This window comes from Equus quagga, chromosome 19, assembly GCF_021613505.1.
Source record: "Equus quagga isolate Etosha38 chromosome 19, UCLA_HA_Equagga_1.0, whole genome shotgun sequence".
Lineage (NCBI taxonomy): Eukaryota > Metazoa > Chordata > Mammalia > Perissodactyla > Equidae > Equus > Equus quagga.
In genome coordinates this window covers 7,681,443-7,694,861 of record NC_060285.1, presented here as the reverse complement: position 1 = coordinate 7,694,861, position 13,419 = coordinate 7,681,443, and the positions used below count along the sequence as shown (strand labels likewise).

The window sequence follows — 13,419 nt, the reverse complement described above, 5'->3', positions numbered from 1 at the left end:
CGCAGCTGCCGTGGGAAAAAGTCCCGGGGTTATATATCCACAAACTGAAAGCAGAGTCTCAGGGAGATACTTTTACTCCATGTTCATAGCAGCATAATTCACCATAGCTGAAAGGTGGAAGCAACCCAGTGTCCATCCACGGAGGAAGGGATAAGCAAATGGGGTGTATAAATACAATGGAATATTATTTAGCCTTCAAAAGGAAGGAAATTCTGACACATGGTACAACATGGCTGAAGCTTGAGGACATCACGCTAAGTGAAGGAAGTCAGTCACTTATCACACAAATACTCTATGATTCCTTGCATATGAGCTCCCTAGGAGTCAAATTCACAGAGACAGAAAGTAGAATGGTGGTTGCCAGGGGCTACCGGGAGGGGGTAGGGGGAGTTACTGTCTAATGGGGACAGAGTTTCAGTTTTGTAGGATGAAGAGTTCCGGAGACGGATGGCGGTGACGTTTGCACAATATCGGTACTTAATAGCATTGCATTGTACACTCAAACATGATTAAGATGGCAAATTATATGTTGTGTGCATTTCCCCCCTAAACACACAAAATGTAGTGACAAATATGAGCATTTTCCTGTAGGAGCCAAAAACCAGGGTGGGGGCCTGTGCAGTGAAAAATTTACTCCGTAGAATTGGGATTTTAATCCCTGCACATTCCAGAAAAATGCCTGGCCCTTGACAAGCTCCTGAGAAACATGCCCTTTGCCCTTAGGATGACCTGCCTGTCAAGTGTCTCTGTACCTGTGGTCCCGGGTCACACTACACAGTTGATGTCAACAATGTGATTGATGGCAGGGCCTTGGGCCACACTGGTTGACCTTGAGAGAGGCTGGACACTGAGTAACTGAGGTCAGCCATGCAGCTCTCCGAGTCTAAGTGACTGACCCCAACAAAATCCCTGGAAACCCAGACTCAGGGGAGCCTCCCTGGTGAGCAAACTCTCTGCTTGTGTCACACATCACTGCTGGGAGAACTGAGCACTGTCTGCACAAATCCTCAGAGAGACAGCTGGAAGCTTGTGCCCACTCCTCCTGAACTCCACCAACCTGCCTTTGACCCCTGGTGATTCTGTCTGGATCCTTTCTCTGGAAAACCATAGCCGTGAGTATAACAGCTGTTCTGACTCCCGTGAGTCCTCGCAGTGAATCCCTGATCCTGAGGGCGCTCCCCCAGCCCGGGATGGGCTGATTCCATCAGAAGCCCAATCACACTCCTCCCGCCCCTGACACCCAGGAGTCAAGAGTTGCATGGACTTAGTCACCAACCAGGGCAGCCACTGTTGGGTCTGGATGAGTGACTAGGGGTAAGCTGTCACCTTCTGAGCCTCAGTATGCCTGTGTCTCAAGTGGGGTGCAATGCCAGGTGAGGCTGGATCAAGGAGGGGTAGGGCTGCCCTGGGGAGGCTATTGAGGCCACATCACTGCCGGAGGCTGCTCAGGGGGCTCAGGTGGGACTCAAGCCAGGTTGGAGTCATCAGAATGGTTTATTGGAGATCAGGGCCCCCGTGAAGGAACAGGTTGGGGGCTTGGTGCCCCCTCTAGCGGGGCACAGCACAGAGCTGGTAGGGAGATGGGCTCACTACGGTGCCAAAGACACCGTGGTCGCTGGGGCGGGGCTGCCCAGCGGGCACCGAGAAGCTGAAGTGCTGCAGGAGGCAGGTGAAGGAGAGGAAGAGCTCCATGCGGGTCAGGGGCTCCCCGAGGCACGAGCGGCGGCCTGTGGGTGGGGATGGGGGTCAGTGAGCCTGGGGGCCTGGCTCCACGCCTCCAAGACTCCCTGGGAGGGGCAGCAAGCCGGGATCCCCACAGGCACCTGCTGAGAAGGGCATGAAGGCCTCCTGCTTGACGAAGCGGCCCTGGGCGTCCAGGAAGTGCTCGGGGTGGAAGCGGAAGGGTTTCTTCCAGATGGATTCATCCTTCAGCACCGATGACAGGTTGGTGATGAGCGTGGTCCCCTGGCAGGAGATGCCTGGCATGGGGGGGGTCGGGGGGGGGGGGGGGGGCCTGACCCCTGCCACCAAACATGTGTGGGCCACACTCTCTGCCTGGCACACACCTGGACTCTTTCAAGTTAATCTCAGCCCAAGAAACTTCCCAGCACCCTCCCTGTCCCCAGGGCAGAACCAAGTGACCTGCCTCCCTTGGGATCCCTCACTGCCACCTGTCCCTGCATGCCTCCAACACACTGCAGCAGATTTTAGTTGTCTTTTTCCCCAACACCCTACTGGGGCTCTGAATGGACAGGGTCGGCCCTGCCTCTCCTCATCCCCACACCCACCCAGGCTGGACAGTTGGCACCTGTGGAAATCATTAGGTGGCTTGGGTTCCAGTCCTGGCCCCACCTGGCAATGGTCATCCTGGGGCTCCCAGGGGGGCACGTGGAGCTGAGCTAGGCTGAGGAGGGCTGCAGGCCTACCTTGGGGATGAGGAAGCCCTGCACTCCAACGTCACGGGATGTCATGTGGGGCAAGCCAAGTGGGGTGATATCCCCAAAGCGCTGCACCTCATGGACCACAGCCATGGTGAAGGGCATGCGGGCCTGGTCCCCCATCTCTGGTCGCCGCGCCTGCCCTATCACCTCATCGATCTCCTGTTGGACACGACCTGGAGAGACGAGCGTCCTCACAGTGGTCACAACACAGGAGCCCCGCCCTCCTCCTGACTCCTGTGCAGGGGCTGTGCCCACGTGGAGGAAGAGTCGCTCTGATCTCGGAGCCAGGGCCCAGCCTCTGCTCAGTGCCTCTAGCGGCCAAACCAAGCTCAGGGCTCCCAGCTCGTCCCCCTCCTCCCTGGCCCATCCCACCAGGCCCCCAGGCTGGGCTCACGCTGCACATCCGGGTGCAGGATCATGAGCAGGAGGGCCCAGGCCAGCGTGGTCGAGGCGGTCACCATCCCAGCAATGAACAGGTCACCCACCACCAGGCGCAGGTTGTCATCATTGAAGCTGCTCTCCGGGTTCCCCTTGGCCTGGGCCATGCAGAGAGGGTGGGCTCAGGGGCAGAGAGAGAAAGCCCCCAAATCGCCTCTCACTCTGCACCCGTCAGTCTAACTGCCTGATTACTAGGGGATAATTAGGCCCCTCATTGCCCAGGCGCATCTCATGGGGCCCTCAACCTACTACCCCGTCCTTGTCCCTGTCACCTGACCTTCTGCACCTCGTCCAGGAAGGCATCAGGCAGGTCTCAAGGAGGCTGGGCCGGGTCCCGGTTCATCCTGTGCTCAGCAACCAGCTCATCCAGCTGGGCCATGAAGGCCCTCTGCCCAGGAAAGACCTTGGTGACCAGCCCCGGGATGTGCAGGAACACGGGGATCGCGTTCAGCACCTGTGTGGGTCAGAGATGCCAGGCCCTGAGTCCTCCCTGTGCTCAGGTGCTCACCAGGATCAGTGAGGGCCCAGGCAACTCCAGGGTGTCCCCACTATTGACCTGCTTCCTCCCTAAGTTCAGACCTCGACCTTTTCTCCTGCCCAGGGCCCAAGAAGGATAAAATTAAAATCTACATCTCATGGCTTCCAGTGAAGGAGCTAGAGGTTCCTTGGCTACCTCCTGGGCCCGCTGACCCAACACCCCTCTGTACAAATCCTCCTCCGCGGCGGCCCAGAGCGGAGGCCCCTCCACGGAGCTCACCTGCAGGGCTCCTTGTCTTCTTCCACCCCGCACCTGGGCCACGAAGCCGGAGTCCTCCTTCAGAATGTCCTCTGTCAGGTCCACGAGCTTGAGGAAGCGCAGATCTTTGCAGTCGAAGCGGTGCCCGAAGGTCAGGGAGGCGATCACGTTGCTCACCGCTTTATTCAGGAGGGCGTTGGGGCTGAAGGGACATCCTGGGATGGGACGGTGCAGGTCAGGGGGTCGCCTCCATCTCCTCTTCCCCAGCCTCCATCCCTGTCTCCTGTCCCTCAGCCCAGCACTCACCAGCCTGGTCGGCGAAGGCGGCACAGAGGTTCGAGACCTCCTCGGTCACCCACTGCTCCAGGGACTTCTTGCCCATGCCGAAGTTGCGCAGGGTGGACACGGAGAAGCGCCGCTGCTCCTGCCACATCTGCCCATAGTGGGCAAAGACCACCCCTGCAGGCAGGGCGGGCATGGGGCGTGGCTCGGCTGTGTCCCGGCTCTCCTCTGCGCGCACACCGAGCTCACTGGCTCCTCTGTCCTCTCCCTCAACTGCAGGACAGATCCCGGCCCTGCCACTTGTCCTGCTCTCATAGTCGCATCCCCTGTGTAGAAGGCCGTGCCCCTACTCCCGGCTCCTGTTCCAACCACAGTATCCACATCCACCCCTAGATCACCAAGTCTCGCCCACTTTACACGTCCTTCTGGTTGAGGACATGTCCCACCATCCACCCGCCCATATTGCACGCGGGTTCTCCCCACCGGGTGTAGGCCTTGGCCCTACTCTTGGCTCTGCCCACCGAGACCCCCTTCCGGTTCAGGGAAGGCCGGGGTCCGCAGACACTGACTCTATCCTCCTCATTTCCGCCCCTGAGATATCCCGTTCAAGAGCCCCATAGCCTGGGACCCGCCCACTCCCTGTAAGACCACGCCCTCCACGCCGCCCACATCACCTCCCAACCTTGGCACAGGCTTCTTCCTCAAACCGTGGCGCCTACAAATTCGCTGACTCTTCCCTGCACCGCGGGTCCCCTACCCTGCCTCCAACTGGCCCTGCCGGGTCTCTGGTAGTTGCAGGCTCAGTTGCCACTGGGCCGGGATCCCCTCGCCTGCGCTTGCCTTCCGCATGAGGCCCGAAGCCCAGGTGCTAGAAAATGGGCTCAGGGGGGCGGTCGGAGGTGTCCTCGCCGCGGTGCACCAGCGCCTCGCGCATGGCCGCCAGCCCGTTGAGCACGACCACGGGCGTCCAGGCCAGCTGCAGGCTGAACACGTCCCCGAAGCGGCGTCGCAGCTGCAGGCCGGGGGCAAGGGCGTTGGAGAAGTCCTGCCGCTGCCAGGGGCCCACCCCAATCTCCTGGCAGAGCTTTGGGGAACAGGTGGGCTGCCAGCAGCAAGGGTTTGGAGGGACTTAATCTGGCCTCGTGACCCTGGAGGTCACATTCTCTATGGTTGAGGACCTCACATTGGAGCAAACCACTGAGCTATGACTTTGCAGAGGTCACCAACATTGTCAGAAGGCCAAGTTAGCATCCCATTTTACAGGTGAAGAAAATGAGGCCCAGGGTCTCACAGCAGCACAATATTTGAACCTGGTCACTGCCTCCTCTCAACCTCGATTTCCTGATTAAAATGGGGCTCATGACCAGACCCTCTCCCCAGTCTCAGGACCTGTCCTCTGATGTCCTCAGAAGGGACTCAGGCTCACAGAACTGAAGCTCGGTCCCACTGCATCCCGAACCCTCTGCCAAGGCCCACCCCCTCCAGGCCTTTGCCCTCTCTGACCTTTGACTGGAAAATTCAAACCGTCATCCAGGCCCTGCCCAGCTGCCCTCCCCCAGAAGGCCTCTCACACCTGCCTCCTCCTTTCCACCAGTTCCTTGTCCAACCTGTGGCTTCACCACCACCCACCGTCTGCTGCTACGTGGGGTCCCCAGCACCTCTGCTGCCAAACCCCACCTTCCTCACCTGAGTAAAGCTGCAAACCGAGTCCTGGAGGTCCACCTGCAGCAGGTTGCCCAGCCCAAGCAGGGGCCTGGGGTCTGGGGGTAGCGTGGGGCCCAGCATTGGCGCCAGTGCATCAGGTCCACCAGGAGCAGGAAGACGGCCACGGCCACGGCCAGGGGCCCCAGTGTCTCCCCAGTCAGCAGCCCCATGGCTGCCTCAGTGCACACTAGGCTCCTCTGGACACACAGGCACCTAGGACCAGGCTAGGCTGGCCTCTCTCACCAACCTTGAGGGTTTGACCAGCCTGGGCCCCTTTATAGAGGGAGCTGAGACTGGCCTTTGCGCTCTGCCCTGAGCCTACTTGTCAGGACAACTGTTCTGCCAGAGGGTGCAGGGAGGGGCCAGCCAATGTTCAGAGCGGGGGGGCCACAGAAGTCCTGTCCCTCCTCCTTCTCCAGGTGCTTATCCGGGGTGGGGGAGAAAGAGGAAGTCCCCGCTCTCAGCCTGACTCCCCAGCATCTCCCCCCGGTACAAGCTCTGAGGAAGAACCAGGGGTCTTTGGACTTGATTCTGCTACAGACGTGACGCATTAGGCTCACACTCCCTGATGTGGTCACAACCTCGTCCCCAGAACTCATCCTCACCTTCCCATTTCTCACCTGCGGGGTGAGCCCTCCCCCTTGTTGACTGAGTTGCCAGGAAGCTCAGGGTACCAGGGTGTCCTAGCATAGGATGTGACATTGCCCCCAGAGGAGTGGGCCTGCTTCCTCCTCAGTATCATTTGTCCTTGAACATTAGCTACTCAAACCATTTCTGGAAGACACAGGGATCAAAAGCAAGTGGCGCCGACGTAATTTCTTTACACCCTCATGGGCCTGCTGAGGACCACATGGAGTGGATTCCAGGGCCTCCCCCTTTGCCAGCCACTTCCCTCTGCCTGGGCCAGGTCCCCCTGCTCCAGCCCCATCCCTTCCCACCCTGACTCTGTGGTCCCTCAAGGAAAGATGCAAACCTCAGCACCACCCTGCCACATTGTGTGCCGCCTCCCAGCTGGAACTGTGGCTCCCAGGCCCTCCTCTTGTTCAGCCTCTCGCCCCCTCCAAGCAGGGAGGTGAACACACCATGCCAGGGCAGGGCCACTGCCCACCAGCCTCAGCACCCACCTTCTTCAAATAGAAAAGAGGTGGGATTTGAGACTGAGTTTAAATCAGTGAAGCTGATGGGAAATCTGAGGCCTAAACCCACTCAGATGAAAAGGCAGAGGAGAACAGAGCTTAGGGAAGGGGCATTTCCCAGGAGGGATGAGGCTCCCTCACCCACCTCAGGGGTATGTGAGGCAAGCTCTCATCCTGGAAACAGCTGGAGAATTCTCTCCCCCAGAAGGAGCAGGGCCTCTGCAGGAAATCCCCCTGCCCCCAGTGAGCCCCCAGTTTCCTCCCTCCCTCACTCCCTAACAGTAAGAGAACCAGCTTCTTCCCAGAGCGCCTCTGGACAACCCCCACTCAGAGATGGCCACCCAGAGATGGCTCCCCGGGGCCGGGCCTCTTGGTATCGGCTTTGAAAGTTTGAAATTTCTGCTTGCTGTAAAAGCTGCTCCTCCCCTTCCAAAGTCTCACATACCCACTCTCCTCCAGGTTGGGGGCCAGAGAGTGTAGCCTGCTGGGGCGCAGTGGGCCTTCCTCAGTTTACCCGGCTTTCCCTGCATCTTTCCTTGCTCAGGCCTTGGACTGTGTTCCAGCCCCGCTGGACGTCCCACGTGCTGGGTGCTGGCGGGGCACTCGCAGCCTGGCGGGGAGATGATGGTGGGCCCCTGCTCCAAGGTGCTCATGCCAAGGGGAGGAGCAGGAAGGCAGAGAGCTGACAGGCCAGGCCAGCGGTGTGGGGACTGCCCTGAGGGTCATGGGGACACTGCCCCAGGCTGCTGCAGGACTCTCTGGGAAGAATTCCTGGAGGACTTTGGCTGGCTTCGCACTGCAAGCCAAGGTGACCTGGCAGTGGGACCAAAGGGCAAAGTCCTGTGCAGGGGAGTGAGGGGAAGCATAAGGGAGCCATCTTGGTACTCTTGGCCGAGGACTGGACTGTGGGGCACTGAGTTTGCTGGACCTCGAGATGGCCAAGAGAACAGTTTTGAGGCCACGGAACAGACCAGGAGGGCAAGACCCACAGGCACCCTGGGAACTGCCTGGATCCAGCCTGTGGCCTCTCATTAGCCTCAGTTGTCCTGTGGGCAGCAACTTTCTACCCAGGACTGTCAAAGAATCAGGTGGTGCTGGTGGGGGGCAGGATGGTCTGAGTATTAGTGACACAGTGGCCTTGGATAAATTGTCTGTATCCACCCTTTGTTTTGAATGTGTCACGCCCTCCCAAGAAGTCACCCTAACATGGATATGAAGGGCAGGGACAGACATGCCTGTAATTCAGGCAGAGCACCCCGACTCTAGGAGCCTGTTGTCCAGGACAGCGCGGCCTTGAGGAAACCTCATGAGTACAATGAGCACACAGTACAACCGTGAGGCTGATGGCCTTTACAATCATTGTGCAATTGCAGCTCCCATTGATGAGGCACTCGCGTGCCAGGCACTGCTGCTCACTCCACGTGTTCTCACTAAGCCCTGTAAGGCAGGTGGCTTTATGGTCCCCAAGGCATGGAGGAGACTGGGTCTCAGGGGTCACATCAGGAGGTGAAAGTCACAGAGCAGCATTTGGGACCATCTTAAACCACACGCTCTACCTCAACATAACAAAGGCTGTATATGACAAACCCAAAGCCGACATCATACTCAACATTGAAAAAGTGAAAGCTATTCCTCTGAGAACAGGAAAAAGACAAGGCTGCCCACTCTCGCCACTCAATATTCAGCATCGTACTTGAGGTTTTGGCCAGAAGAATTGGGCAAGAAAAAGAAATAAAAGGATCCAAATTGGAAAGGAAGAAATAAAACTGTCACTATTTGTGGATGACGTGATTCTATATATAGAAAACCCTAAAGACTCCATCCACAAAAGCTGTTAGAAATAAGCAACAACAGGAGAAAAGTTGCAGGGTACAAAATCAAATTACAAAAATCAGTTGTATTTCTATACTCTAATAATGAGCTAGCAAAAAGAGAACTCAAGAATACAATCACAAGAAAAAGAATAAAACATCTAGGAATAAATTTAACCAAGAAGGTCAAAGACCTGTACAGTGGGAATTGTAAGACATTATTGAATGCAGTAGAAGATGACGTCAACAAACAGAAAGACATTCCACGCACACGGATTGGAAGAATAGTCATAGTTAAAGCGTCCATATTGCCTAAAGCAATGTACAGTCTCAATGTAATCTCAATCAGAATCCCAATGACATACTTCGTGGAAATAGAACAAAGAATCCTAAAACTTATATGGAACAATAAAAGACCCTGGAATGAAAGCAATCCTGAGAAAAAAGAACAAAGCTGGAGGTATCACAATCCCTGAATTCAAAATACACTACAAAGTATAGTGATCAAAACAGCATGGTACTGGCACAAAAACAGACACACACATCAATGGAGCAGAACTGAGAGCCCTGAAATAAAACCACACATCTATAGACAGCTAATCTTCAACAAAGGAGCTAAGAACATACAACGGAGAAAGGCAAGTCTTTCAACAAATGAAGTTGGGAAAACTGGACAGCCACATGCAAAAGAATGAAGGTAGATGGTTATCTGACACCATGCACAAAAATTAACTCAAAATGAATTAAAGACATGAATGTAAGACCTGAAACCACAAAACTCCTAGAGGAAAATATAGGCAGCACACTCTTTGACATCAGTCTTAGCAGCATGTTTTCAAATACCATGTCTATTCATGCATGGGAAACAAAAGAAAAAATAAACAAATGGGACTACATCAGACTAAAGAGCTTCTGCAAGGCAAAAGAAATCATCAACAAAACAAAAAACCCACCAACGGGAGAAAATGTTTGCAAATCATATATGTGACAAGGGGTTAATTTCCAAAATACATAAAGAACACATACAGCTCAACAACAGCAGAAAAACAACTCAATCAAAAATGGGCAGAGGATATGAACAGACATTGTTCCAAAGAAGATATACAGATGGTCAATAGGCACATGAAACGATGTTCAACATCACTAATTATTAGGGAAATACAAATCAAAACTACAATGAGCTATAACCTCACGCACATCAGAATGACTATAATTAACAAGACAAGAAATAACAAGTGTTGGAGAGGATGTGAAGAAAAGGGAACCCTCAGATGCTGCTGGTGGGAATGCAAACTGCTGCAGCCACTATGGAAGACAGTATGGATATTTCTCAAAAAATTAGAAACAGAAATACCATATGATCCACCTATCCCACTACTGCGTATTTATCCAAAGAACATGAAATCAACAATTCAAAGAGACTTACGCACCCCTATGTTCACTGCAGCATTGTTCACAACAGCCAAGACATCGAAGCAACCAAGTGCCCATCAACTGATGAATGGATAAAGAAGGTGTGGCATATATACAAACTGGGATACTACTCAAAGACAAAATCGTCCCATTTGCGACAATATGGATGGACCTTGAGGGTATAACATTAAGCAAAATAAGCCAGACAGAGACAAACATCGCATGATTTCACTCATATGTGGAAGATAAACAAACATATGGACAAACAGAACAGATTAGTGGTTTCCAGAGGGGAAGGGGGTTGTGGGGTGGGCGAAAGAGGTAAAGGGGCACATAAATATGGTGACGGATGAAAATTAGACTATTGGTGGTGAGCACAATGCAGCCTATACAGAAACTGAAAAATAATAATGTAAGCCTGAAATTTCACAATGTTATGAAACACTATGACCTTAATAAAATAATTTAAAAAGAAGAAAAAGACAAATTGGATGTCAGGAAAATTTTAAAAATTTGCACGTGAAAGACACTATCAACTGAGTAAAAAGGTAATGTATGGAATGGGAGAAAGTATTTGCAAATCATATACAGTCATGTGTCACTGAACAATGGGGACAGGTTCTGAGAAAGGTGTCATTAGGTGATTTAGTCGGTGTGGGAAAGTAAGAGTGTAGTTACACAAACCTAGACGGTATAGCCTGCTACACACCTTGGATATATGGTACTAATATTACTGTCGTGCGTGAGGTCTGTCATTGAGGGACGTGTCATTATGTGGGGCATGACTGTGTCAGATACAGCATTAATATCTACAATCTAGAGAGAACTCCTAAAACTCAAAACAACAACAACAACAAAACACACAACCCAGTTTCAGCATGGGCAAAGGACATGAATAGACAATTCTACAGATAAGATACAAATAGGGACAATAAGCACATGGAGAGATGCTCAACGTCACTCACGTTTTGGGAAGTGCAAATCAAAACTAGAATGAGATACCACCTCACGCCCATTAGAATGGCTACTGTCATCAAAACAGAAAATAGTTCTGGCGAGGACGTGGAGAATCGGAATCCCTGCGCACTGCTGCTGGGAGTGTAAACTGGTGCAGCTGCTGTGGGAAAGAGTCCTGGGTTATATATGCGCAAACTGAAAGCAGAGTCTCAAAGAGGTATTTGTGCCCCATGTGAACAGCAGCGTTATTCACAGTAGCTGAACAGTAGAAGCAACCTAAGGGTCCAACAACAGATGAAGGGAAAGCAAACGTGGTCTGTACATACAGTGGGATATTATTGAGCCTAAAAAGGAAGGAAATTCTGACACATGGTACAACATGGATGGAGCTTGAGGACATCACGCTAAGTGAAATAACTCAGCACAAAAAAAACCAAATACTGTGTGATTCCACTAATGTTAATTCTCTAGAGGAGTCAAATTCACAGAGACACCAAGTTGAACAGTGGTTGCCAGTGACTATGGGGAGGGGCCACGGGGAGTTATTGTCTAAGGGGGACAGAGTTTCAGTTTTGCTGGATGAAAGAGTTCTGGGATGGATGGTGTGATGGTTCCACGATATGAGGACTGAAGACCATTGAACTGAACACTCGAAAATGATTAAGATGCCAAATTTTATGTTCTGTGTAGTTTACCACATACACGCATAAAGTGTAGATACTTATGTTGGTGTAGGAGCCGAAAACCAGAGAGGTGGTCTCTGCAGTGAAAGGTTTACGCAGTAGGTTTGGGATTTCAATCCCTGCACATTCCAAAAAACTGCCTGGCCCCTGACAAGTTCCTGGGAAACAGCCCCTAAGTCCGAGGGATGACCTGCTTCACAAGGGTCTCTGCGTCTGGGGCCTGGGTCACACCACACAGTTCGTGTCAACAATGTGATTGATGGCGGGGCCTTGGGCCACAGTGGTTGACCTTGAGAGAGGCTGGGGACTGAGTAACTGAGGTCAGCCATGCGGCTCTCCGGTCTAAGTGACTGACCCCAACTAAATCCCTGGACACTCAGACTCGGGGGAGCCTCCCTGGTGAGCAAACTCTCTGCTAGTGTCACACACCCCGGCTGGGATAACAGAGCACTGTCTGTACCAATCCTCAGAGAGACAGCTGGAAGCTTGTGCCTGCTCTTCCTGACCTGCACCTACGTGCCTTTGACCCCTGCTGATTCCGTCTGGATCCTTTCTCTGGAAAGACCAGAACCGTGAGTATAACAGCTGTTCTGACTCCTGTGAGTCCTTGCAATGAATCCCTGAACCTGAGGGCGCCCACCCAGCCCCGAATGGGCTGATTCCATCAGAAGCCCATTCACACTCCTCCCGCCCCCTGACACCCAGGAGTCAAGACCTACGTGGACTTAGTCACCAACCAGGGCAGCCAGTGTTGGGTCTGCATGGGTGACTAGGGGACAAGCTGTCACCTTCTGAGCCTCAGGATGCCCATCTGTCAAATGGGGTCTGCCGGAGTCCTGCTCCAGCCAAGTCCAGGTTCCTGAGGGAGGGACAGAGTTGGCGCAGTGAAGGAAGAGACGTGAGACTTGAGTCGCTGCAATCAAGTCTGTCTTTACTGTGCACGAGTGTCGTTTTTATATTTTTCAGGATTAGTACAGAAATAGCTCTACAAATATTCTCAGAGAGATAAGGAGATACAAAGCGCGCACAAGAATATTTATTAGCATTCCGTTCTTATAGAGCATAAGGTTAATGATCGTCTTCTCCGCAGTTGATTATTATTTATTGTCCCTAAGCTAAAAGAGATAGGTACCCTGACATCTGTTGTAATTCATGGTAAAGTTAAATCAAAGAGAGAAGGTCCAGACCTCCGGACAGGACAGCATTCCGTCTGTTCACGTCCTGGGGAGCTACCCCTGCCTCCATCAATCATCTACGTCATTAGTGTAGATGGTTAATGGGAACAAAAGGCAACTCCCAGGTATCTTATCCCCAGGGCTACGTGCCTTTCCAGTGGGTAGTTAAAATTCTTTACATCCCCGCAACCCTTAGGGGGTGAAAGCATTCCTTTGTCTTTCAGGAGGTAGGGCTAATTGTCCCTGGAGCACACTGCACGGAGCAAATATCATTTTGCTAGTAAGGTATCAGGCTGAAAAGCTAAGTTAAACTAAGTATCGTCAAGAATAAAAAGCAGAAACAAGTATAGTCATAAGCTTGATAGAAAGCATGCATACATTTCAGGAAATATCAGGGGTGTCGCCCGGCCATTCTTCACTGCGTCCCTGCGCCCCTCGGCCCTTCTCAGCCCGGACCCTGTCACAAGGCTGTATAGGCGTTGGTAACATGGCTCCCGGCAGGGTCAAATGCCAAGTAAGGCTGGATCAGGAAGGAGTAGGAACTCAGCCTGGGGAGGCTGCTGAGGCAGCATCTCTGCCAGAGGCTGCTCAGGGGTCTCAGGTGGGACTCAAGCCAGGTTGGAGCCATCAGAATGGTTTATTG

At 53.0% G+C, this 13,419-nt stretch overlaps 2 pseudogenes; both read right to left on the bottom strand.

Annotated features, from left to right (window-relative positions):
* Nucleotides 1-1,428: 1,428 nt before the first annotated feature.
* LOC124230278 (cytochrome P450 2D14-like) lies at nucleotides 1,429-7,371 on the bottom strand (annotated as a pseudogene).
* Nucleotides 7,372-13,236: 5,865 nt separating this feature from the next.
* The window catches only part of LOC124230538 (cytochrome P450 2D14-like), a 2,179-nt pseudogene continuing 1,996 nt past the window's right edge, over nucleotides 13,237-13,419 (bottom strand).